This window comes from Hyperoodon ampullatus (assembly GCF_949752795.1).
Source record: "Hyperoodon ampullatus genome assembly, chromosome: 20".
NCBI lineage: Eukaryota > Metazoa > Chordata > Mammalia > Artiodactyla > Ziphiidae > Hyperoodon > Hyperoodon ampullatus.
In genome coordinates, this window is record NC_136933.1 from 5436269 (window position 1) to 5461977 (window position 25709).

The following is a 25709-nucleotide window of genomic DNA, read 5'->3' on the forward strand; positions in this document are numbered from 1 at the left end:
CTGGCTGCAGTCCTGGGGCTCTAGGGAAAGAAAAGGCTGTTCAGAGCATGGCAGGGCACCGTCATTTTAGACCAGAGTGCTGGGCTGGAAACCAAGTATACGACACATCAGGAACCCGGTTTGCCAGACCTAGGATAGAGGTTGAGGCTTGGTCTCCAGCAAAATGCAGTTACTGCAAATGCAGGATAAGGGCCAAGAGGCAGCAGAAAAGAATACCCAGGCCACAGGCTTCCTGAACCCCCAAGTGCAGCCCTTTCTGCTCCTTGAGTGGAGTTGGGATTGCCTGCCATCCACCCATGCTGCCTGCAGCCGAACCCAGCAGTGGTGCCCGAAGGTTCACTGTCCTCTGCCCATCTAGGAACTGCTCTGCCTAATCAACCAGATTGGCTTGACATTACTTCTATCATGAAAACAAAAGGAAGAAACAGAACATAAAAATCATAAACAACTGAATTCAGAAGCAATCTCCCTGCTCAGGTGTGCTGCTGAAGCCTCCCCTCCGTGAATAATAGGCCCTTGAACGGTGGCGATTTCTGGGTAGGAATAATTGAAGCACAACTCATTGCTTCTCCGAGCTTCTCCATCTGATGAGGGCGAGCAGTTGGTATCTGGGAATCATTACCTTTCCTCCTACTCAAGATGTGCTTTGATCAGGCATCAGCTGGGGATCCTGCTGAATTACATGGTTTAGGTTTGGGTTGCCTTTCCAGATGGACGTGTATGTACTAGAATTTCTGAAATGCTTGGCAGGGCCACTAGAACAAAACCCAGTTCCGGATCTCGTTTGTTAGTGTGTTGTGGAATCTCTGCTCCAGTTCACGCTTTTCTAGATCCTTCTGTAAGATGAGAGCGTGATGAGGACTCGGGACCCACCACGTTCTCCAAGCCTTGGCAGACTTCAGCGTGGAGGTCTTGCCCAGATCGGAGGCTAGATTGAGGCTGCCGTGGTCGTGTCACTGCCACACTGTGGGAAGCGTTTCGAGGTGACTCGGAGGCCAGAGGCCAGAATGGCGAAGGGCATGGAAATCCTCTCACTGGAGGGAGAGGAAAGGGAGCGGGGTTGTTTAGCACAGAAAAGAGATTACTCACAAGGCTGTCATGGGACAGAGTCATGCTGTGTGTGTGTTACCGAGTCCAAGTTCGCTCTGCTCGCCGCACGACAGGCCAATAAATCGGAGACAAGGTGTTGAGGCAGGGAATATGACTATTCGGAAAGCCGCCAGACCGAGATTATGGAAGACTAAAGTCTCAAAATAACCATCTTATCGGGGTTTGGATGCCAGTTTATTTTATAGCACAGAGAAAGGGAGGAGATGAGGAAGTAATGTAAAAAGGCTGTAAGTTATGCAAATATCCCCTGAAATGGCCAGCCTCCAGGAGGGGATGTGTTAACTTCTTCTTTCTTGCAGCCATCTACAGGTGGAACAGGGTCCAGAGTTTCCCTAAACAAAGGCACTTTGGTTTAACATTCAGGCAAAGGGGCAGGGTTCCCCAAGGCAGGCAATTATGTATAGACAGTACCCTTTTCATGGACAAAAGCAGCGGAAAGCAAAGGTTAAGGTAAAAGAAACAGATCCAGCAGGTAATCCAGTTTGGCTCTTCTCTATTATGTGTGTGTGTGTGTGTGTGTGCATATGTGTGTGTGCACACATGCATGTGTGTGCCTGGCTACAACAGATTCAACCAATGAGTAGGTAGACATTAGGGGATTAGATCTGAGCTCAAGATAAGGAAGGCTTTATTAATGTTCAGAGACACTTAAAGGTGAGCTGTGTGTTTGGGGGCTGCTTTTGAAGCAGAGGCTGGCTGACCACTTGGCAGGGCATTTCCTGAGGGGCTGCCACCATCATGACATTAGCCCAGAGGACAATTTAATGGCCCTAGAGTACATGGTTAGCCTAGATGACATTTAAAGACCTTCCAACACTGAGATTCTCAGCGGATGCTACCTACAGCCTTGACCCACTGACATAATATGGCAGAAAAAATCCTAACCTGGGAGTCAGGAGACAGGAAGTGAGGCCCTGGCTCCGTCTTGTAGCATCTCCTTTAGTGGCTCCACGTACTTTTCAACCTCAGTTTTCCCATCAGTTGTCTATTTCTTATACTGGATGCATTTACCTCACTGGCCCTTTTACAGAGCAAATGATAGATTGAAAAGTGCTTTGAAAAGTAGAAGGTCTTGTGCTCTTCCCAGGTGAGCCTTTGGTGAGTTGATGGGGGGTAGTAGGCAGCCTGACCCCTTTCGTCTATCAGAGCCTCTGACGTCCGGATTATGATTAACATGGGTTATTCAAACTCTGCCTTGGGAGGAACACAAGGGTGCCCGGGACTGGGTCTCCTTGGAGACGGACCTTTCTGGGATGAGTTCTGTGAACCAAGGCAGGGCCTGGCTCCGGAGAGGGGGGCAGCGCTGGTGCTGGTGGACCGGGGGGGCAGGGAGTGTGAACTCACGGGCAGGGGGTGGCCACGGAGCCGAGGACACAAACAGGCTCTGGCGTTTAGGAAACCTGTCAGGAGGAGAGAGACGCAGCCACCACGCCGAGGGCAGGACTCTGCATCTGGGACTGAGGACTGGCAAGCAAACAGAGGCGACAGTAAATCTTTTTCAAGACAAGAACTCGGGCTTCCCTGGTGGCGCAGTGGTTAAGAATCTGCCTGCCAATGCAGGGGACACGGGTTCGAGCCCTGGTCCGGGAACATCCCACATGCCACGGAGCAGCTAAGCCCGTGCGCCACAACTCCTGAGCCTGCGAGCCACAACTCCTGAAGCCCGTGCACCTGGAGCCCGTGCTCTACAACAGGAGAAGCCACCGCAGTGAGAAGCCCGCGCACCGCAACAAAGAGTGGCCCCTGCTCACTGCAACTAGAGAAAGCCCGTGCGCAGCAACAAAGACCCAACACAGCCAAAAATAAATAAATAAAATAAATAAATTTATATTAAAAAAAAAGACAAGAACTCAACATCTCTGAAGGATCAAATAAGGAACCAGACACCAGAATGAAGGCCCAGAAGAGAGTGCCAATCTCAGGTATATGGAAGGAGCTGTGCGATCAGAGTGGAAACACAAAGAGCTAGAAGATTGATGTAAACCTGCTCGCAGGAGGCAGGGATTGGCCCTGGAGGCCCCTCACAGGAGCCGAGTCTGTAGGTGAAGGAGAGCACTTCCCACAGAGCAGGGGAGGATGAGGAACCAGCTGGATGGCTCCATTCTGGGCTCCTGTGCCGTAAGCTGTGCTGGATTTTCCCCGTGGCTGCCTGGGTGCCCTGTAGGGGTATATGTTCAATGGCTGCAGGTCTGCCATTGGTGGTGCCCCAAGGGCACTGTTACTGCCTGGAGGAGACCAAATAGTGTATCCAAATGTGCCCACTTCCTAATCCCCAGAACCTGTGAATATGTGTTACAGGGAATGGGGCAACTGAGGTGGCCTATGGAATTAAGTTTTCTGACCGCCGGAATGTTGATATAGTAAAACTGTGCTGCTTTAAACCACTGATTTTGTGGTACTTTGTGACAGCAGCCAGAGGAAACTAACACACCTGGGCTAAGTAAATACTTAGCTAAACAGGGCACTCCTTTATGTATATTTTACTTATTTCACCTTGGGGAGCCTCAAATTCAACATAGGGAACACTGACGTGACTGGTTTCAGAGACTTGCCTGGGGGAAGGAGGTATATCTTTGTATCAGGGCCTTACCCCCAAGTATAACTTATTACTTCGTTGTGCAAAACCACGGCTGACTTTGTCCTGTGGTATTAAGCAGGTCAGTCAGACCCCACCCTTTACTGGCTGAGGACTTCACCTGCCCGGACTGCCCTTTCCCAATCTGTACAATGGGTCTAATGCTGTTACTTATATCAAAGGCTTTCCACAATGATTATAGGATCTGATTAATAAATGCAAAGTGCTAATCACAGGGCCACGTAGAGCTCAGGAAATGTTTTGCTCTGTTTGCTTAGGAAATGAAGCTGTTTTTATTTACCCTGTTCTGAGCTCCGGGCCATATAATTTTGCTCTTGAAATACTTTATTGTCTTGTCATCCAAGGCTGCTTCCGTTGGGTGAACCTACGTTACCAAGAGCACCTCCTGGAGGGAACAGGGCTCCACGCTTGTTCTCCCGCATCCTCCCCAGACACAAGCTTGCCTGTCTCCCGTGTCCTTGAAACAGAGAGTGACAGCCAGTGTCACCTGGCGTTCTGTCCCTGCTTGAGGACAAGTACGAGTGCAGGTGTAGGGGTCAGGGTACAGGTCACAGGAACCTGGGGAGAAGATGAATCAAAACAGCCAGGGAGGGCTTCCCTGGTGGCGCAGCGGTTGAGAGTCCGCCTGCCGATGCAGGGGACACGGGTTCGTGCCCCGGTCCGGGAAGATCCCACATGCCGCGGAGCGGCTGGGCCCGTGAGCCATGGCCGCTGAGCCTGCGCGTCCGGAGCCTGTGCTCTGCAACGGGAGAGGCCACAGCAGTGAGAGGCCCGCGTACTGCAAAAAAAAAAAAAAAAAAACAAAAAAAACAGCCAGGGAAATCTGCCAAAGGAGACATAATCCAGCGTGACTGGGTAGAGAGGGAGGATGGACAGGAGCTAATAGGACCGCGCAGGAGACCGGATTTTTTTTTTTTTTTCTTTTTTGTGCGGTATGTGGGCCTCTCCCATTCTGGAGCACAGGCTCCGGACGCACAGGCTCAGCAGCCATGGCTCACGGGCCCAGCCGCTCCGCGGCATGTGGGATCTTCCCAGACCGGGGCATGAACCCGTGTCCCCTGCATCGGCAGGCGGACTCTCAACCACTGCGCCACCAGGGAAGCCCAGGAGACCGGATTTGAGCAGAGGGCAAGTCGGAGGGTGGGAGAAGTGGGGCTCTGTGCTGTGTGCAGGGAGGGAGCCATTGGTGGTGTTGGCCTGGGACGTCCAGGCTGTGGACTAGCCGAGCCCAGAAATCATAGGAGGAAGAGGCATAGTCAGTGCAGAAGCTTGGGGTGGGGCAGAGGTGGGCTGTGAGATGGGGAGAGCAAAGCAGGGTCCGGGCGAGAGAAACTCAGAGGCGAGGAGGAGGGGCTGAGTCAGGGATCCAAGGGCCGTCGGGTGCACTGGGTGGGAGCAGGGAAGGGCAAACCCAGAGCTGCGGGATTCTGCAAATCCATTGCTGGCTCTGTGGTCCCACCTGCTCCAGCCTCATGTGATGCCACAGGACACCAAGCTCAACGGGTAATTGAAGATTCCACCGATGCCATAAGAGGGGCTGCAGGAAGCCCTACTGGCTCTTCTCAACCAGCTCCAGGCCCACTGACTTTCTGGCCAAAGGTAGTTCCTGCTGCATCAAGCATGGGCCTTGTTTGGCCATCGATTCACCCAGCAGCTCTGGCATTCTGGGACAGAAAATTCTACTCTAAGGGCTCATAGAAGTGGCTTCTCTACAGAAGCTGGAATTCCCTCACCTGGTACCTGCCTCAAGTGAGTTCATAACTTGGAGGTTTTAGTTCATTGTTTTCCTCGCTCAGTTCCTGCCGCCCTTGGTTGTGGGAACGTAAAGGTGGGTAGGACACCACACGCCCTTCTGAGGCTCGCCATGGAGGAAACGTGGGCCCTTGGCTACAATGAACAACACACCGTGAAGATCTATGGATACACAGGATCTATTGAAGAACAGTTAGAATCATTGCAGTTGGAGAGATCTGAGAAGAATTTAGGCTGAGAGTTGTCCAATTAGGGCCTTAATAACTATATAACCTATGGCGTGGGGTGTTAAGGAGGGTTCTCACAGGAGCCCTTTATCTAGCTCAGAGTTTCTAATCTGAGTGGCGCTGACTTTTTTCTTTTTTTGTGGTACACGGGCCTCTCACTGTTGTGGCCTCTCCCGCTGCGGAGCACAGGCTCCGGACGCGCAGGCTCAGCGGCCATGGCTCACGGGCCCAGCCACTCCGTGGCATGTGGGATCTTCCCGGACTGGGGCACGAACCCATGTCCCCTGCATCGGCAGGTGGACTCTCAACCACTGCGCCACCAGGGAAGCCCTCACTGACATTTTTAACTGGCTAATTCTTGGTTAGGGGAGGGGTGCTGTCCTGTGCGTTGTACGATGTTTAGCAGCGTCGTCCCTGGTCTCCACCCACTAGATGACAAAAGAGCCCCACTAGACATGTGACAATAGGAAATGTCTCTAGACATTGCCGGATGTTTCCTGGGGGGCAAAGTTGACCCCAGTTGAGAACCGCTGAGCTAGATCAGGTTTAGCAAACTTTGGCCCAAGAACCACATCTGACCTCTTATTGCCCATTCTGTGTGGTCTGCAAGCCCCAAATGGTGTTTATGTTTTTAAGCGGTTTAAAAAAGATCAAAAGAAGAATATTTTGTGACACACGGAAAATATAGAAAATTCATATTTCAGTGGTCCGTACATAAAGTTTGATTGGAACACGACCGTGCTCATTCACCTGCGCTCTGTCTAGGCCGCTGTTGTGCCACGATGGCAGAGCTGAATCCATAGAATCCACAAAGCCTAAAATATTTGCTCCGAGGTCCTTTATGTGGAAGGTTTGCCCACCTCTGATCTAGACAATGAATGATCTCGGGGGGAGAGGTGGCAAGGAGAGAGAGTGGTGGTATTATAGGTGTGTGTGTATAAAATGAAACATTCCCCAGGACCACACACCTTTGAGAAGCTGGGGAGACACCGGATGGGGGTTAGTGGAGAGATCAGGACAGATGGGGGGAAGTTAGAGAGACGAGCCTTGGGGAGGTACCTTGAGAGTAGAGAATGAGGGGAGGCCAGTGGCTCCCTCTTGCTGAGAGCAAGGAATTCTCCAGAGAAGCTGCGAGATGTGAGTGATAGCAAATATCTCCACTAGGCCTGAACTTCAAAGACATTTAGAAAACGAAAGAGGTGAGATTATAACCAGATTTTATCAAAACCTTCATATACTTATACCTCCTGATTTTAAATTCTTATTTGAAATCTGAGGTCTGATCTGTATAGTTTCCCAGGGATGCTGTAACAACTTCTCATAAACTGGGCGGCTTAAAATGATAGAAATTTATGCTCACAGTTCTGGAGGCTAGAAGTCTGAGATCAAGGTGTGGGCAGGGCCTCGCTCACACTGAGGCTCTGGGGAAAAATCCTTGCCTTCCTTCTGGAGGCTCCTGGTGGTCCTTGGCTTTCTGGATCCATCATCCCAATCTCTGCTTCCATTGTCACATGACCTTCCTCCCTGTGCATCTGTGTGTCCTTTCCTCTTCTCATAAAGATACCAATTATTGGATCTATGGCTCATCCTAATACAGTCTGGTCCATCTTAGTCTAAATAATTTTATCTGCAAAAACCCTATTTCCGAATGAGTTCCCATTCTGAAATTCTGAGTGGACATGAATTTGAGGGGAGACACTGTTCAACACAGGATACAACCACCTTCATTTAACTGAAGTCACTGGCCCCGATATTATGCTTGCTAGCTAGTGATTTTCCCCCTTTCTTTTTATGACCAACCCGTACAAACAAGATAATTGAAATAAGAATGAGACTGAGTTCAGACTCAAAATCTTAAAGAAAATCCTAAAAGAAAGCATCCTTTAACTGTCCTTTAAAAAGTTTTCTTGAAGAAAATGTAAACGATTTAGAAGAAATTTGAAGCTTAGAATAAAAACTTTAAACTACAGGTATTTCCCGTTGTCTACCATTAATCAAAGTGAGATTTAAGATTACCCATAGTCTATATGGTTAGGTATTATATTTAGGATTAACGGGAAAATTTATTTGTGTTTGTGGCAGAGACATTGCTCATCCAAACACCCTTTGCTTCCTACCTTCCCCAGACTTTCAATTGGTTGAGAGTAGATGTCTTAAGACCGGGCTACAGGATGGAGGAGGGCCATTCAACCTACACTAGACTTTTCAAGAGCAAAAAAGAGGCCTTTATTGTGATGCATGGGGGCTATTTGTTACTGCAGAAGAGCCTAATCCATCCTGCTTGATACATTGTCCCTGAAAGTTACTGTTTCACATATAAGCTTTTATGAATACATCCATCATTCTTAGCCAGAATGGATACTGAGCACTTTCTTTTATATAGTTCTCAGACATCACTGGCTTGACAGGTAATGGCATCACATTTAGCAATAACCTTTCTTTCATTTGCCTGTAAGAGTTTGAAGTTGCTGTAGTGTGTGTATATCTTAACCCTAGAAGATGGATGGAGAACAGTTCTGACGTGCTCCAGAGGCATCCTGGCATTACCTCTGTGTTGATGACTGCACATACAACACTTACTGGCACATAGTAGGCATTTAATAACTGAACATAGATGACTGAAAATTGGAAGCATGGATTAGAATAAGGATAGGCATTTAAATGTCTATAGCTTGGTTTTCAAATTGTTACCTTGGTCATTTAAATTTGAGTTCAGTATGATGATCAAAGGCAGTGGTTTGCCAATTTGACAAGATGTGGCATGCCTGGCCACTTGCTTGAGTTAAAAAAACAAAATTGGTGAAACACAGAATAAAGTAGAGGGCAAACATAGGCTCGGAAATCAGACTCAGCTTTAAATTCTGGTTCTATCTGTGTGAATTTTACAAGTGATTTTAAGTTCTCAGCCCTCAATTTCATATTGGTAAGATTATGGGGATACTGAGATTATATAATTATTATAATAAAGGAGGAAGAAAATATATCTAAAATACTTACTATAGTGCCTGCCACATGATTAAGTATTAAATGAATATATGATTGTGTATAAATACTTACATAAGTATACACAAACACACAATCCTCATTATTTGTGGGATTTTGTATCTGTGAACTCACCTACTCACTAAAATTTATTTTTAACCACAAAATCAGCAGTTTTGGCATTTCATGGGCACTCACAGATGTATGCAAAGTGGTGAAACATTTGAGTTGCCCCATGTGTATGTTCTCAGCTGAAGGCAACCCTCTATCTTCGAAATTTCAACCCTCATACTGCAAACAAGTGCCTTTTTTTGCTATCTATTTCTTGCCAGGTGTTTTGCATTTTTGTGCTTTTTGTTGAAAATTTTGCCATTTAAAATGGCTCCCCGGGACGGCCCTGGAGTGCTGTCTAGTTTTCCTAAGTGCAAGAAGGCTGTGATGTGCCTTACGGGGAAAATGTGTGTGTTTAGATAAGCTTTGTTCAGGCATGAGTTGTAATGTGTTGGCTTTGAGTTAAATGTTAGTGAATCAAAAATATATATTAAAGAAGGTGTCTTTAAACAGAAGCACACGTAAAACAAGATTCTATATTGACCAGTTGATCAGAATGTGACCACAAGCTCACAGGAACCTAACTCTATTTCCCCAAGGAATACTCGGTCAGTATTTACTAATTCAGTATTCTTGGAGAGTTCCTAGGATATAACTACCACGGATAACAAGAATCAACTGTCTACATGACAAAAGTTACTTTATATTCATTACATTTATAAACTGTAGCTTTCAAAAAGCCTTTTCATCTCTCAACAATGAAGCAAAAATATATTGTATTTTAAAAGATCCTGCCCTGTGGTAAAACTGTAGTAGAGCAGGCTGAATCTAACCTAATGATATATATATATATATATATATTTTTTTTTTAACCTAATGATAAAATCAGTGATCATAACTGATAAGTGTTAAGATATTATCTCACCCTGGATTTCCCACCCCTGGAAAAAAAAGATACTATCTCAGAAATATTACCTTCATTGTTTCATTTAATCTTCATAATAAATACAAAGTATTATTAGCTCCATTTTGTTGATGAAGAAACTGAGGCTGTATAGGGTAAGGTGACTTGCCTGGTGTCACATAGTGAAATATATAATCAGAACTTGAACCCAGGATTTCTGATTGCATTTTCTAAGGCTTTTCCCTTGATCTCTAGGCGAGGATAAGTAATTCTTTGTAAAATGATCTACAGACATTTGCTTACCTAACGAACAGCACAGTTCAGCCCCCAAGACTCTCACTAAGATGACTGGAAGCAATAAAGCCATAAAGACAGATATTTATACACCTTCAATCAAGAATGTCTCTCAATTTAAAAAAATGAAGCTCAAAAAAAAAAGAATTTCTCATTTGTGGGAACAGTGAACCACTGTGTGGGGAAAGAAATAGACAAGCAATGATCTTGTCCACTCTGCTTGTCCCGTGTGTGGGTGTATTTATCGTATATTCCTCTTCTGAAATCTTGTTGCTTCTCTCCTTTTTTCCCCTTATTTCCTATTGAAAACGAGACAGAGATTTAGAACTTTTCCATAAATTTCTATGGCTGATACCCAGTTGCTTATTTGAGTTCTCTGTTGAATGAATAAAGAAAGGGGTATTCTGGATCTGTTTGAAACTTAAATAAATTCACGTTTTGAATAATATATGCATTTCAGGGCTTCCCTGGTGGCGCAGTGGTTGAGAGTCCGCCTGCCGATGCAGGGGACACGGGTTCGTGCCCCGGTCCGGGAAGATCCCACATGCCGCGGAGCAGCTGGGCCCGTGAGCCATGGCCACTGAGCCTGCGCGTCCGGAGCCTGTGCTCCGCAACGGGAGAGGCCACAGCAGTGAGAGGCCCGCGTACCGCAAAAAAAAAAAAAAAAAAAAAAAAAAAAAAAAAAAAAAATATATATATATATATATATATATATATATATATATATATATGCATTTCAGATCCAATCAGTGCCTCACATTTGCATTGAAGGTTTTCTCCACCCCAGCAGTTCTATCATCTGAATCAGGTTATTTGGTGTGCCTGGCATAACCTGTCTAGGTACTTGTTTTAATAGATGCAAACAGTAGTTTGTCAAACAGGCAGATCTTCGTAGTGGTGTGTTTTCTTTTAAATTAGGAAAGCTGGCTTGTTCTAAGGCATTGTCCTCACATCAGTGCACTTGTTCTGATGATGACTGTGGTTTTTCTGATGCTTGTAAATGCAACAAGTAATAGATTCATAGAGTTGCAGAACTGGAAGGCTCTTAGCAGTTATTATTTCAACCACCTCATTTTCCCGATGAGGACACTGAAGTCTAGAGAGATGACATTATTTGTCCCAAGTGATAAAACTGGTTGATGGCAAAGAGACTTCTCTTCTCTTGCAGTGATCTTTCCCTGGTGTCACACTGTCAGGAGAAAACACACATGTCAGGCCGCTGACTACCCTATAGGGAATCAGGTTTTAAATGAATTAGCATGAGAGGTAAGCCAGATTCTTTTGGTCATGCTTTTGTACAGTGGATCATAAGAGGCTTGGAACAATGATTAGATCAAGGCTACTGTCTTTTTATTTTATATTTGATGACCAATAAAGCAATGCATCAGTGATTGGGCAGAATTAAATATTTCATCAATGAGGCTACCTCCCAGCTGATTTTCACAAATCTTTTAAAATACCGCAAGCTCACTTTTCTCCTCTGGGTGATCCAACAGCAGTAGAAGATAGCTGATGATTTCGGCAGCTTTTATGATGCAGTTATACCTTTATTCCAGAAAGTATTCTTTGACACATTTTTAGGAAGGAATAGAGTAGACCAATAAAACAATCAATTTCCTGCGCTTATTCTGAAACTGTCAGTAAGAGGCATGGTCAGGACTTGGCATCCACACAATGCATTATGATTCAGAAAACTGTGAGTGAGAGATTTTCTGGCAACAACTCTTAAATTATTGACTAAAGACAAGAACCCTAAAACTGTCTAGTTTATGAAGTCGAGAAGGCACTTGTAAAGTAGCCATTCCACCTAAAATAATTGGTAGTCAATGTCCCAGACTGTATTCTCATCCTCTGAAACATCTATGTATTTTAAACATCAGCCTTAAAAGTCTTGCTTAACACTCAGTTTGGTTTCTTCAATAATCAGGTGCAGTAAGTGTGAATTACTGGATAATACTTGAGTGCCACACATATTAAATTTCTTTATATTTAACAAGTCAATTTACAAGACTTCTGTCCTCTGGCCTTGAAGCTTAGTGAGAAGGCCAGTCTTGGTCATTCTTTGGGGTACCCTCTCCGTCTTCAGGGCCACACAGGGGCCTAGAAGCATGTGGGTACCCCCAAAGTGGTCCCTCAGCCTGTAGGCGCTGGCTACTTTCTGATCACCCAGGAGGCTGCTGGGTGCTGGGCTTCCACAGGTTCAAGGTGAAGACCCAGGACTTCCTCAGAAGTGGGTCTCACTTTCCTCTCTGCCTGTGCAGACTGGCCTATTCCTCAAGGTCAGTGACTTTCCTTGGTGGTTTCAACCCCTCTGTGCCAAGCTAGGCTTTCAAAGAGAAGGCTGTGTCCCATTGTAGACATTCCCGGGACATCCTGCCACCTTGGACACACAGGCCTCTATCCATACGTACAATCCTCTTTTTTCCTAGTCCCTAGCAATCCCTTTCCTGACATCAGTCACACGCCTCTGACACTCAGATCCCTTTGCCTCTCAGCCAGCCCGGAACAAATGCATGGGTTCCTTCTCTCGTGGAGGTGAGGAAAACCACAGCTTCAAGGGTCTCATGTTGGAATGCGATAGAAAAGCATCTTTCCTCTTCATGAAGTGAGTCTACAGGAAAACACAATTTCTCCAGGGGTTATCCTGCATTATAAATTGTCATGTGATCCAGACACCAAGCAAGTTTCCCTGTCCGAAAACAGGTAGATGACATTTCATGCTTTCTTACTGTATGATCAGCCTTCAGAGGAGCTGCTTCTCCTGTGTAGGATTTCCTGCTGAGTGACTCTCTTCACTTGTCTCATGGGCACACACTCGTTTATGGCTTTAATGGAAAATCCATCTAGGTTTTCTTTTTTTTTTTTTTTTTTTGCGGTATGCGGGCCTCTTACTGTTGTGGCCTCTCCTGTTGCGGGGCACAGGCTCTGGACGCACAGGCTCAGCGGCCATGGCTCACGGGCCCAGCCGCTCCGTGACATGTGGGATCCTCCCAGACCGGGGCACGAACCCATGTCCCCTGCATCGGCAGGCGGACTCTCAACCACTGCGCCACCAGGGAAGCCCCATCTAGGTTTTCAAGAGGATGTTGTCGACTGTGACGGGGCAGGAGTTGCAGCCACTCTTATAATTAGTGATACTGGCTAAAGACACCACCTGGGACTTCCAAGTGCAGCCCTCAAAACCGAAAGCTACAAAGGTCTTTGGAAGCCAGGAGCCCTCGGTCACGGGAAGGCATGATGGCCACTCTGTCCCACCTGCTGGAATCAGTTACCCGGGCAGCAGGAGTCTGGGGTTAAAGGCCTCCTCATGAATTCTCACCGTAATTACATCTCGATTAGTGCAAAGTGCTAATCGTGACATCTTCATTTTGCTTTTCAGTCAATAGAGCGGATGAAATATTAATACTTGAATTTTCATTTTCAGATAGTAGAACTAATAGATCAAGAATGCTGATGGGCAAGGGAGGCGAAAACTAACTCTGGCAATGTTTTCCTTGATCTTCCTTAATACCAAGGGGAGGGGATTTTTAGTCAAAATAAGTCAGAAAGAAAGATGTCCATATATCTGTTTAACCCTCATGATTTAATATTCAAGAATTTTGCTTTTTGGAAAAAAAATGTTATGTTTCATCCAGAGACTAGTTATACCTAGGAATTCACAGAATCTGGACTTAGGATCTTATCTATCTATCTGTTGCCAGTAAGGTTCCATTTCATTCTAAGTCCCAGTATGTGGTGTGATTGAAACCCTCTTCCCCCCCGCCACTGGGTATTAATAATGCTCACATTCTGTAAACCTCCCTCAGGTCCCCGTCCCAGGGCCAGGAAGCCTGCTTCACATCAGGCGTGAAGTCCCTGAAGCTACCTGTCTTCCAAAGGCCTCCTGTTCCAGACTCAGTCTGTTTCCCTCTTTGAGCAGCTTTGGAAAACAGCTGGCCATTGGTCCAAATGCCATAGTCCTCTATGAATCTCAAGATTTATAAGTCTGCAGCCTCCTTTATTCTGGTGCAGCCATTCCAAATCCTTTAACCATCACTAACGCACCGTTCTTCCATGAGCCATCTCTCTGGATCTTATGTATCATTCTACAACGTGTACCCTTTACTTTGGTAACCAGACACTTAAGAGAAGCTACCTGAACATTTCATTACCACTACGTCAGCTTATTGTCACCCAACACTGCCCTTTCGCATGCTCACCACGTTCCCGGTCTTTGCTGGGCCAGCCTCTGGGCCCACTTTTGGCAGGACTAAAATCAGCTCAGCAGGGAGCTCAGCTCGATGCTCTGTGGCCACCTAGAGGGATGGATTGAGGAGGGTGGGAGGGAGGCTCAAGAGGGAGGGGATATGGGGACATATGTATACGTATAGCTGATTCACTTTGTTGTACAGCAGAAACTAACACACGATTGTAGAGCAATTATATTCCAATAAACATGTAAAAAAATAATAAAGTCAGTGTGGGACAGTGGAAAAACATGGAGCTGGAGTTAGGAGATCTGAGTTCCAGTCATAGTTTCCTCTGTGGCCAGGATGCTTGGGAACTAACGTTCACCAAGCAGGTACTTTGAATCCTCACAGCAACGATATGAGGTTGAACAATTAGCCCCATTTTATTGTCTAATTAGAAACCCCAGCCTGAGTTGTGGTTGGATTTCATTTAAAAACCATGTTATTTTTTTTATTCCCATTGTCTCTTTTGATTAGATTTTTTAAGAAATCTTCTGTAGAATTAATGCAATGTAGTAAAATAGTTCTAAATTTTTTAAATTTATTTTTTACTTTTTATTTTTTTAAAGCCTACTGCAGCCGGTATTCCCAGGTGGTCTCCCATCCAAGTACTCACCCGACCCTGCTTAGCTTCCGAGATCAGATGAGATCGGGCGCATTCAGGGTGGTATGGCCATAGACCTAAAGCAGTTTTAGTATTTATTAAATAAGAAAGCTGTCAATTGGAATAGGAGGGAAAAAGGAAGTGTTTATTTAAAAACTAACAGCTGCAGGAAAACAGCCAAAAAGGTGTCTGGAGCTTGTTACACCTTCCTTCTGACAGGAGGGGGTTGGAAACGTGCTCTGGGAGACCTCGTGCTCACCCGCGAGACTCTGCCTAGGCTCCAGGTTCTAAATTCTATGCATCATTGTACAAGATGCCACTTGAAATTAAAGATGTTTCCATTCCAAGAGGGCCGGAGTGGTGCTGGACGTCTCATGGGGAAGACGGTGCCAGTTATAGTTGAATGGATGAGACAAGGAATCACAGATGCTTGGTAAGGTCAAGGTGAATGTGGGGTCCCAGCCAGATGGTGTTCCTTCAGTCCCATGGTTCCCAGCCCTGGCCGCACACCAGAAGCACCTTGCAAAAGTGCTACTGATGCTACTGATGCTCAGCCCTGAACCAAGGGATCCTGATTTAATTGGTCTGGCTTGTGGCCTAGAGTCCATAAGTATTCAACTCCTCCCAGGTGATTCTAACCCTTAGCCAGGGATGGGAACCACTGAATCCTAATTCAGTGCTTTCCAAATTTAATTTGCGTATGAGTCATCTGAAGCTCTCATAAATGTAGGTTCTCATCCAGTGGTCCAGGAGTGGACCTGAAATTTGCATCGCCAGTAAACTGCCAGGCGATGTTGATGTTCTTGGTCCTTGGAGCACACTCAGAGTAACAAGTTTTAAGAGGCTTCACACTCCTTGGCTGTTAATGGCACTCTTGTCCTAAAAAAATTCTTCAGCTGAGAGCTTTTCTATTCTCTCTTACGCACTCCCTTTTGGCTGTGTCTGCCTGGCAATGCACTGTGCAATTTACGGCCAAAACCATAGTTAAAGGAATGATTATAGATGATACATCTAAACAATTCGGGCTCTGAGTAGCCTTCTGTTTCCCCAGGAACTGGATTGCCTAATGATTTTCTGGCATTTATCTTCAAAGTCTTATGTAGCCTAAAACCTCTTCCTTATGTACAATCATCCTCTACTCAGCAACCTCACTGCTCAAGATCAGAATCGGTGGTGTAAGGCTGTGGTCCTTAAACTCTTTGGGGCTGGAGAACCTTCTTGCTTTAGCTTTTAATATTCTGGATTCTCTTGATCCAGGTATTAGGGGGCAGCTCGCATGATGGGGCCGGGTAACCCCAGCTGTTTCACAGTCTGACCTCTGGAAGTTTTGGGTTGCTTTGAGGTTTATAGAGCTGAATACCAAGAGTACCAAATCTTAAGACTTAGAGGTTTCTAAGTGGCAGTTAATACAAAAGACTTTATTTCTAGATTATTTGGATTAACCAAATAGATACATGCAAGATATATGCAGAGCTAATATTCATAGTTTTAAATACAAAGTAGAGGCAAATTTCATAACTTGCAAACTCTGGGTTATTGAGGTCAGTGTCACTTTTAGGGATGTGTGCTTAAGGTACCTCAAAGCTGAGGTTGGATGGAGAAGCCAGGAGATCGCTTTGGGGCCGCGGGGGCTGCTGCCTAAGGGTAAAGAAGAAAAGTGTAGATGCACGTGTTCTACTCAGGGGACAGTATCAGCGCTGACTTCCCTAAAATTACTTCTAAAGTTTCAGCTTCCCTCCAGCCCAGGCCAAAAGGCCACCCACCCTCTTTCTCTGTCTTCCTCCAAACTTAGCTTGCACTTGATCTCCGCTGTGTTTCTGGCACTGATCACTTTTCCCATCTTTGAATCCTCTGTACATATTCATAGGCTATAAGAAACGAGCCAGGAAGCTGGCTCCCTGGTTGAATAGCTGATGCCGCTGGATAAGTAAATCATTCCCATCCCTGAGCATGGCGTATGGATTAGGTGACGCCGGAGAACCATGGCAGAATGAAAAGAGCAGGAGTTAGTATCCGTTCCCAGGGGTCAGCTCATCGGCCCTCCCTCGCCCTCCAACAATACTGGCTGTGGTCTGGGTGATGCCCTCCTGCTCACCACTCTAAGGATGGCACCTGCTGGGGGCAGGCATGGGGGTGGCAGTGAGTCGAGTCTCTCTCCCAGAAGCTGACTTTCTGCCTCTCATCTGAGATTTGTGAGGAGAGGCACTTCGAGCAGTGCCCAGTTAGCAGGTCATTAATTCTTGCTCAAGCAATAAGCAAAGTATACAGTAGGATGTCATAACTCTTTGTGTCCATACAACTTAATGAGTATTTATGTCCTAATGACTTAGCAGCCGTGTGCAAAAATAATGCACGTGTATTGAAAGAAGTCTTAATTTTGTACTTAATCCTTAAATAACCACACTGCCTAATGCATGCGCTTGCCTGTTGGGCACTGGGTAACTTCTCAAATCTTTGAATTAGACTGGACTTTGTCAACTTCATTTCCTGTTCCTCATTGATGGGTTGGATGGATTGGAGGTACACAGCAGCTTCTGGAAGTCCAGCTTCAAGGGAATATGAGCTCACAGAAAGGACTGTAGCATCTCATGCTGAAACTGGGAATTACCTGGAGATAGTGGTTCCCATGGGGTCTGATGGATTCACGATGCTTTCTCAGGATTTTAAAAGATCGTATGGGCTCTTCTGTGTGTTCACTGCACCATCCAGGGCACCTCTGCACAGAGTTTGAGAACAGAGGCGAAAACCGAAGATTTTGAGACTGAACTCAGAGGGACTAAAGCACCTTAACTGAATACTGTTTGAAAACCGAATGCCATGAGTGTATTGTACCCACAACACAGCAGGGCTTTTTAAGATCACTCTGGACAGAGAGGATGCTATCACATCATCTTATCAGAATGTCCTAAGGCAAAACCATGATTCCTTCTCTTACATAGATAGCTTGATGGAGAAAAAACTAGGCCCCTTATTCCACAAGCCTTGATATAACACGCACTGGTTCTGGGCACCTGGGATATGTCAGCGGATGAAATTGATAAAGATTCTATCTTCCTGAAACTTACATTCTGTCCTTTTGTTTCCAATGTGTAAAAGAATGTGCAGTACTACAGCCTTAGGATTCTTTTGTCAAACAACCTGAGAAAGTTATAAAAGGGCTTTTATCTCCTCTGAAGTTCTATTTAATGGCTTATTCTCAAAGATTAAGATTCCGCAGAAAACAGGCGTACTTAAGATATTTAGAACCTAATCAGTGACTGAACCAGAGGGAATTATTCTATATTAATGAAAATCAATAATCTATGAATAGGATATTAATGAAGACTGATGATCTATGAATGCAGTATGGGTGAGGAAGCAATTCTCACTAATAGGCTGATTATACTTAGACTGTTGATACAAAATTGAATTGGAATGATGGCTCTGGTAAGTCACCCTCATCTTTGTTTATTCTCAGGAAGTATTTAATGGTACATACTTTGGAACTTGGGATATTTGATAGTGTTCTTTAATTGCCTTCCTGGCATCGAAGAAATAGCACCTGGATTTTTCTATCTTGCAGCTTCAGGTAGCAGTATTCACTTCCAAACATATCAGATGAGAAGGAAGAGAGATACTTCCTTTTATCTAAATCATTAGAGCCATTTCAGGGTCGGCTGTGGTGGGAAAGGAGTTGCCCCATATCTTTTGGAGAAATAGGAGAAGCTGGAGCTTTTATATGATATTCTGACTGAGTTAGCTTTCTCCCAACCTATCCCACCCCCATCAAAAATAAATTAATAAATAAATCAGTGCAAAGAAAATCTTGTGAGATTTAATCTGAGACTTCGTTGTGGCACCAAAAGTCCCTTAAGCAGTGTTTTCTAGACTTTGCACTATAAGAAGTTCGCATGAAATGTGACCTCTATATAAGATGAAAAATAGAAATGTTTTTCCCCTGCATCAAGGGTTGTATGAGTATAAACCACATCACTCATCATCCACAACTTAAAAATTACCAGTGCTAAGATTTTTATTTATAGCCTTCTAGCCTTTATATATAGTTTTATATGTCTGTGTGTATAATTTAATAAGTAATTGGGTTTACATCCCACATGCAACCTCCATCTTTTAATTTATATTATATCCTGAATGTTTCTCCAGGTCACTAAATCTCAGAGTATAGCGATCCACAGTTTATTTAATTCATCCCCACGTACGAACATCTAACTTGTTTTTAATCCAATGAAGTAAGTTTAATGAAACCATCAAAGATTTTAAATTCAGCTATCACAAGCCATTATTAAAACATGAAAATCCCCCGAGTTGATATTAACTGAAATTTACTAGTTCTTTTCTTCATTTATTCATCACATGTTCATTGAGCATTTATCCTCTACACAAGAGGCACTCTCCTCTGTGAGAAGTACAGAGGAAGTCTACGTTTTGAGCTCTAACTTTGCACAGTTTGCATGGAGTTGAGGCATTTACCTTCAGAAGAGGCTGGACTGTTTGGAGGCTGAGCTGTCAATGTGCAGGTGACAGCCACTCCTCAGCCAGGCGCTAAATGGTCCAGTCACATTGAAGTGTCAACTGCATTTGCAAAAAAACAGTGATACTTGCCGAAAAATTCCTCCCATCTTTAATTTGATTTAGGATAGGAAGAAAGGCAGTTTATCATAGGGACTGGAAATCAGAAAAATTATTTTAGAGAACATGCATATTTCCAAAGAATCCCTACTGAGAACAGATGCTGAAACCTAGGAAGTGTGTCCTGACTCTGTGCTTAATTTGCTTGTTTATTTGAACTGTTGCTCCCTTGGCATCACTGGGAACCGGTTGACATTGAAATATGGTGTTGGGCCTCAAGTCAGAAGGTCTGGTCTTTGCTATTTCCTTTGCTGTTTATTAATTAGGGGCCCTACGCTGGTTGATTTATCTCCCTGAGCTTCAAGCTGCCCCATTAGTCAAACTGAATTTGGGGGCAACTCAAATTTTAAAAAATACATGGAACAGATGAAATAGAATAAACTGCATGATATCACAAAACTTGGAAGAATTAGTAATGTAGATAAGAACCCTTAGGTGAGAAAAACACATGCTTTTTTTTAATGTATTATGGACTTTTATTTTTTTAATGTTTTATACAATTTTTAAAGGTTAGTTTCCATTTAGTTATTACAAAATATTGGCTATTTTCCCCGTGTTGTATAATACATGCTTGAGCCTTTCTTACATCCAATAGTTTGTAACTCCCACGCCCTCCCCGCCATATTGCACCTCCCCCCTCCCCACTGGGAACCACTAGTTTGCTCTCTATATCTGTGAGTCTGCTGCTTTTTTGTTATATTCACTAGTTTGTTTTATTTTTTAGATTGCACATATAAGTGATATCATACGGTATTTGGCTTTCTCTGTCTGACTTATTTCACTTAGTATAATGCCCTCCAAGTCTATCCATGTTGCTGCAAATGACAAAATTCTGTTCTTTTTTGATGGCTGAGTAGTATTCCACTGTGTGTGTGTGCGCATGTGTGTATATATATATATATATATATACACACACACACACACATATGCATGTATATATGTATGTAGACCACATCTTCTTTATCTGTTCATCTGTTGATGGACACTTAAGTTGCTTCCATATCTTGCCAACTGTAAATAATGCTGCTATGAACATTGGGATACATGTATCTTTTTGAATGAGTAGAAAACCACTCATTTTAAAATGAGTCCATTTACGGGATTATTTTGAAAGCCCCCAGATCCTTTGCAAAAATGAATGAAAGAGGGGGAGAGAAAAGGAGGAACAAAGAAGAAAGGAGAGAGAGAGAGAAAGTGTAGGAGATAGAAGATGTTATTGGAAGTCTCACTTGTGGAGGTGTGAGAGTTGAAGGGCGCCCTGTGACTGTGGACTGGAAGGCAGACAGGCAAGTGAGAACACCATTTCCTGGAGGTTGTGGTACCCCCTTCTCTGGCAAAGGACACCCACTTGGTGAGCTAACAAGTAAACCTTTGAGATCTATCAGTGGATCCTGTCTGCTTGGTTGAAAGAGAACCTGCTCTGGTCTCCTGAACAGTTATTTCCATACTTTTTCCTAATTCTTTTCTCCAGTGGGATGTTAAATCAGGTCTGATCCCAGAGGTTAGGGTGACCAACTCATCCCAGTTTGCCCACAACTTTCCCTGTTTTAACACTGAAAATCTCATGTCCTGGGAACCCTCTTGGTCCCAGGCACACTGGGATTGTTGGTACCCTGTCAAAAGCTGAAGTGAGGATTTGGATGCTATATTCAGTGAATCAGAGCACATGGTTTCCTGTTTGAAAGTAAAGTTTCCAGAATGAGATGCATAATTTGTACTCTCTGAAATGTATAAAGATAACCTTGTGGAAACCAGAGGCATCAGAGATTTGCCAAAGGTCACACAGTTCAGGGGTGGTAGAGTCCAACCCAACCTTGATTTTCAATTTTGATTCAAAGCTATTTCCATTCCCTTTATACTACTACCTTTGTTTGCCTTTATAGGAAATATAAACTGGGTTTTAATTGGTGAAGACAGTTGGAAACAGAAGCATAGGAAAAATTAAACTTTGGTGCTGCACCAGGATAGTAGGATTACTAAAGAGGAAAAGCTACCATGCAAATGCAGGATCAAACTACTTTCTTATGTGCAAGATAAGATTATCTTATCTGATGAATATTCTATAGTGTATTGCTCCTGCCAGAATATGATGTATAAGCTATCCATTGATGAAATCAACTCTGAAATGTTTTTTAGGGCCCAGTTTAGAGAAAAGTGAATTATGCTTCAAGACAACATTCATTCAGACTGCAAATGTTTGATATGTTTTCCATTTCTATCAAAAACAATAGATGGCTATAAATCCTCAGAAATTGATAAGGATGCAGGAAACTTTGGAAGAAAGATTCAATTTCCTTCAGAAAAGTAAATAGAAGTCCTTTCACGTTACAGGTCAACTGCATATTTGTAGCTTTTATTAGCATTTCTAAGTCATAGCAGAATGATCTGGGTGGCTGCCAGGATGGTACAGCCCCAGTTTGAGTTTTATCATCACACGGTGATGTATTATTGAATTCGGCAATGAGGTTCTTAAGAGACCTCTTGTTTTTCTAAGTCCCTATAGAAATAATACCATTTGGTTTCATCCAAAGTAGCTAAAAACTTCCCTTTCTGATGAAATCTCTGGGTAGGTAGGAAAAGGCTTTCTAGATATTGTGACAATTCATTTCCTGAATTAAAATGTCATTTAGCAAGTATTTATTTGTATATCAGTTATTTATTTTTTATTGAGGTATGGTTGATTTACAATATTGTGTCAGTTTTGGCTGTACAGCATAATGATTCAGTATTTCTGAAGATTATATTCCATTTTAGGTGATTACAACATATTCGGTATAATTCCCTGTGCTGTACAGTAACTTATGTATTACTGTTGCTTATCTATTTTATGTGTAGTAATTTGTATCTGTTAATCCCATACCCTTAATTTGTCCTTCCACCCCTTTCTGATAATGACAAGTTTCTTTTCTACGTCTGTGAGTCAGTTTCTGTTTGGTATAAACATTCATTTGTATTATTTTTAGATTCCACATATAAGTGATATATAGTATTTGTTGTTCTCTGTCTGACTTACTTCACTAAGTATAATACACTCTTCACTAAGTTTAATAGGTCTTTCCATATTGCTGCCAATGACAATATTTCATTCTTTCTATGGCTGAGTAATATTCCATTTTATATATATATATATATAAAATATACACGAGTGTGTATTTACATGTGTGTGTGTGTGTGTGTGTGTGTATATATATATATATATATATATAGAGAGAGAGAGAGAGAGAGAGAGAGAGAGTTGTGTTCATGTCTTGACTATTGTAAACAATGCTGCTGTGAACACAGGGGTGCATGTGTCTATTTGATGTAGTGATTTTTGTTTTTTCTGGATATACACCCAGAGTGGAATTGCTGGATCATATAGCAGCCCTGTTTTTAGTTTTTTAAGGAACTCCATATGTTTTCCATAGTGGCTACACAAATTTACATTCCACCAACAGTGTACGAGCTTCCCTTTTCTCCAACATTTGTTGATGAAGGCCATTCTGCCAGGTGTGAGGTGATACCTCATTCTGGTTTTGATTTGCATTTCTCTAATAATCAGTGACGTTGAGCATCTTTTCATGTGCCTGTTGGCCATCAGTATGTCTTCTCTGGAAAAATATCTATTTAGGTCTTCTGCCAATTTTTTGATTGGGCTTTTTTTTTTTGATATTGAGTTGTATCAGCTGTTTGTATATTTCGGATAACCACTCCTTATTGGTTGCATCATTTGCAAATATTTTCTCCCATCCCATAGGTTGTCTTTTCATTTTGTTGATGGTTTCCTTTGCAATGCAAAACTTTTAATTAGGTACCCTTTGTTTATTTTTGCTTTTATTTCTTCTGCTTTGGGAGACTGATCCAAGAAAATATTGCTACAACTTATGTCAAAGAGTGTTTCACCTATGTTCTCTTCTAGGAGTTGTTTGGTTTCATGTCTTACATTTAGGTCTTTAAACCACTTTGAGTACATTTTTACATATGGTGTGAGTGAATATTCTAATTTTCATTGTTTTACGTGTAGCTGTCCAGCTTTCCCAACACTACATGCTGAAGAGACTGTCTTTTCTCCATTGTATATTCCTGCCTTCTCTGTCATAGATTAATTGACTGTAGGTGTGTGGGTTTTTTTCTGGTCTCTCTGTTGTGTTCCACTGATCTTCATGTCTGTTTTTGTGCTAATACCATGCAGCTTTGATTACTGTAGCTTTGTAGTGTAGTCTGAAGTCTGGGAGGGTTATACCTCCAGCTTTGTTCTTTTTTCTCAGAATTGCTTTGGCAAATTGGGGTCTTTTGTGCTTCCATATAAATGTTACGATTATTTGCTCAAGTTCAGTGAAAAATGTCCTGGGTATTTTGATAGAGATTGCATTAAATATGTAGATTGTTTTCAGCAATATGGCCATTTTAATAATCTTGATTCTTCTAAGCCAAAAGCATGGGATATCTTTTCATTTCTTTACATCATCTTTGACTTCCTTCATTAATGTCTTATAGTTTTCAGCATATTGGTCTTTCACTTCCTTGGTTAAGTTTATTCCCAAGTATTTTTTTGATGTGATTTTATTTTATATATTTTTTACTTTTCTTTTTGATATTTCATTATTGGTGTACAGAAATGCAACAGATTTCTGTATATTAATTTTGTATCCTGCAACCTTGCTGAATTCATTTATTAGTTCTAATAGTTTTGGGGTGGAAACTTTAGGGTTCTCTATATAGAGTATCATGTCATCTGCAAATAGTGACAGTTTTACCTCTTCCCTTACAATTTGGATACCTTCTATTTCCTTTTCTTGTCTAATTGCTGTGTCTAGGACTTCCAATACCATGTTAAATAGAAGCAGTGAGAGTGGGCATCCTTGTCTTGCTCCAGATTTTAGTGGGAAGGCTTTCAGCTTTTCACCATGGAGTATTGTGTTGGCTGTGGGTATATCAGTTATTCAATCTAAAAATAAAATCCACATAAAAGTGATTTGAAAGCTTAGTGAGTTGATCAGATGGTTCATTAATTTGTTATTGAGGTTCCAGATCTCAGCTTTTCCTTGGAATAACCCTAATTTTCATAGTGTTGCCAGCTGCACTCCACATCACAGAGGCAAAGAAAGAAACAGAAGGCATTGCTATATTGCGTGATGACTAATGGGCCATGTGAGAGTTTAAATTTGTTTTCTTCTCCGGAAGTTTTGGAGCAGAAATTTTTTCTAAAATTAAATTATGTCCCATATAAAATACAAAGATAATTGAGGTCTAGAAAAAAATCCCTTGGCTTATTAAGAAGTATGACAAGAGTTCTTAGGGGTATTGAAAGGAATATTGGTTTTGGAAATTAAGGATTTGCTTGGAGTCCTGCATTTACCATAACTAGTTACCTTACCTTCAGTAAAACTTTGGCATCTCTGAAGTCCATCATCTGAGAAACAGGATAATAATCCAACTCATAGTTATTGAAAAGATGAAAGCAACTTGTATGTTGTAATGCATTAAAAAGGTTATTTTTGTTTTCTGTTAGTAAACTCTTCCAAGTTAGATTCTCTTTTTTTTCCTGGACCCAAAATAACTGTAAGCTCACAATGAAATGTGTTAATAGCTGAGGCTGTGCAATCTCAAAATAGTGATAGTATGTCTTTTTCATTTAGATAACAACATCTGCTCTATAGTGTTTGTCTTTTGGTCTTTTAAAAAAATATTGTATTTTCAATGTCAATTTTAGCAGGTATGGGTTGACAGTAACCTCTCACAATAAACAGAAATAACTGAAAATAAAATTAGCATGATTTCGTCAGTTGGTACAATCCATGCAACTGACAGATCAGCTTCTATCACTTTGGCAAATCCTTTACTTACTAGTTTAATTCATTCATTCAGAATCTTTCAAGTCGTGATTGTTCAATGTTTACTTCAAGTTTTAGCTTTGATTAATAAATCACTCCCTTACCTCCGAGATTTGTGTGTGTGTGTGTGTGTGTGGTACGCGGGCCTCTCACTGTTGTGGCCTCTCCCGTTGCGGAGCACAGGCTCCGGACGCACAGGCTCAGCGGCCATGGCTCACGGGCCCAGCCGCTCCGTGGCACGTGGGATCTTCCCGGACCGGGGCACGAACCCGTGCGCCCTGCATCGGCAGGCAGACTCTCAATCACTGCGCCACCAGGGAAGCCCCGAGATTTTATTTTTAAAAAGCTTTCTTTCCTCCTAAAGGATGGTTTCCTGACCTATCAGATGGAACCATAACAAATTGCAAACTTTGATCGCAATAAGTTAGGAATTTTTAATTGCAGCCCGACTTCAAAAACAAAGGCTGGCAAAGATCATTTTTCCTGATCTCAGTAAATTCTTGGATTTTTGAGCTCTA

General features: G+C 42.9%; 1 protein-coding gene across 1 annotated transcript in view; it reads left to right on the top strand.

Moving 5' to 3' along the window:
• Positions 1–25709, top strand: part of ZMAT4 (zinc finger matrin-type 4) — a gene marked incomplete at both ends in the record, with an annotated part of 203552 nt that overhangs the window by 109187 nt on the left and 68656 nt on the right. The window lies entirely within an intron of this gene.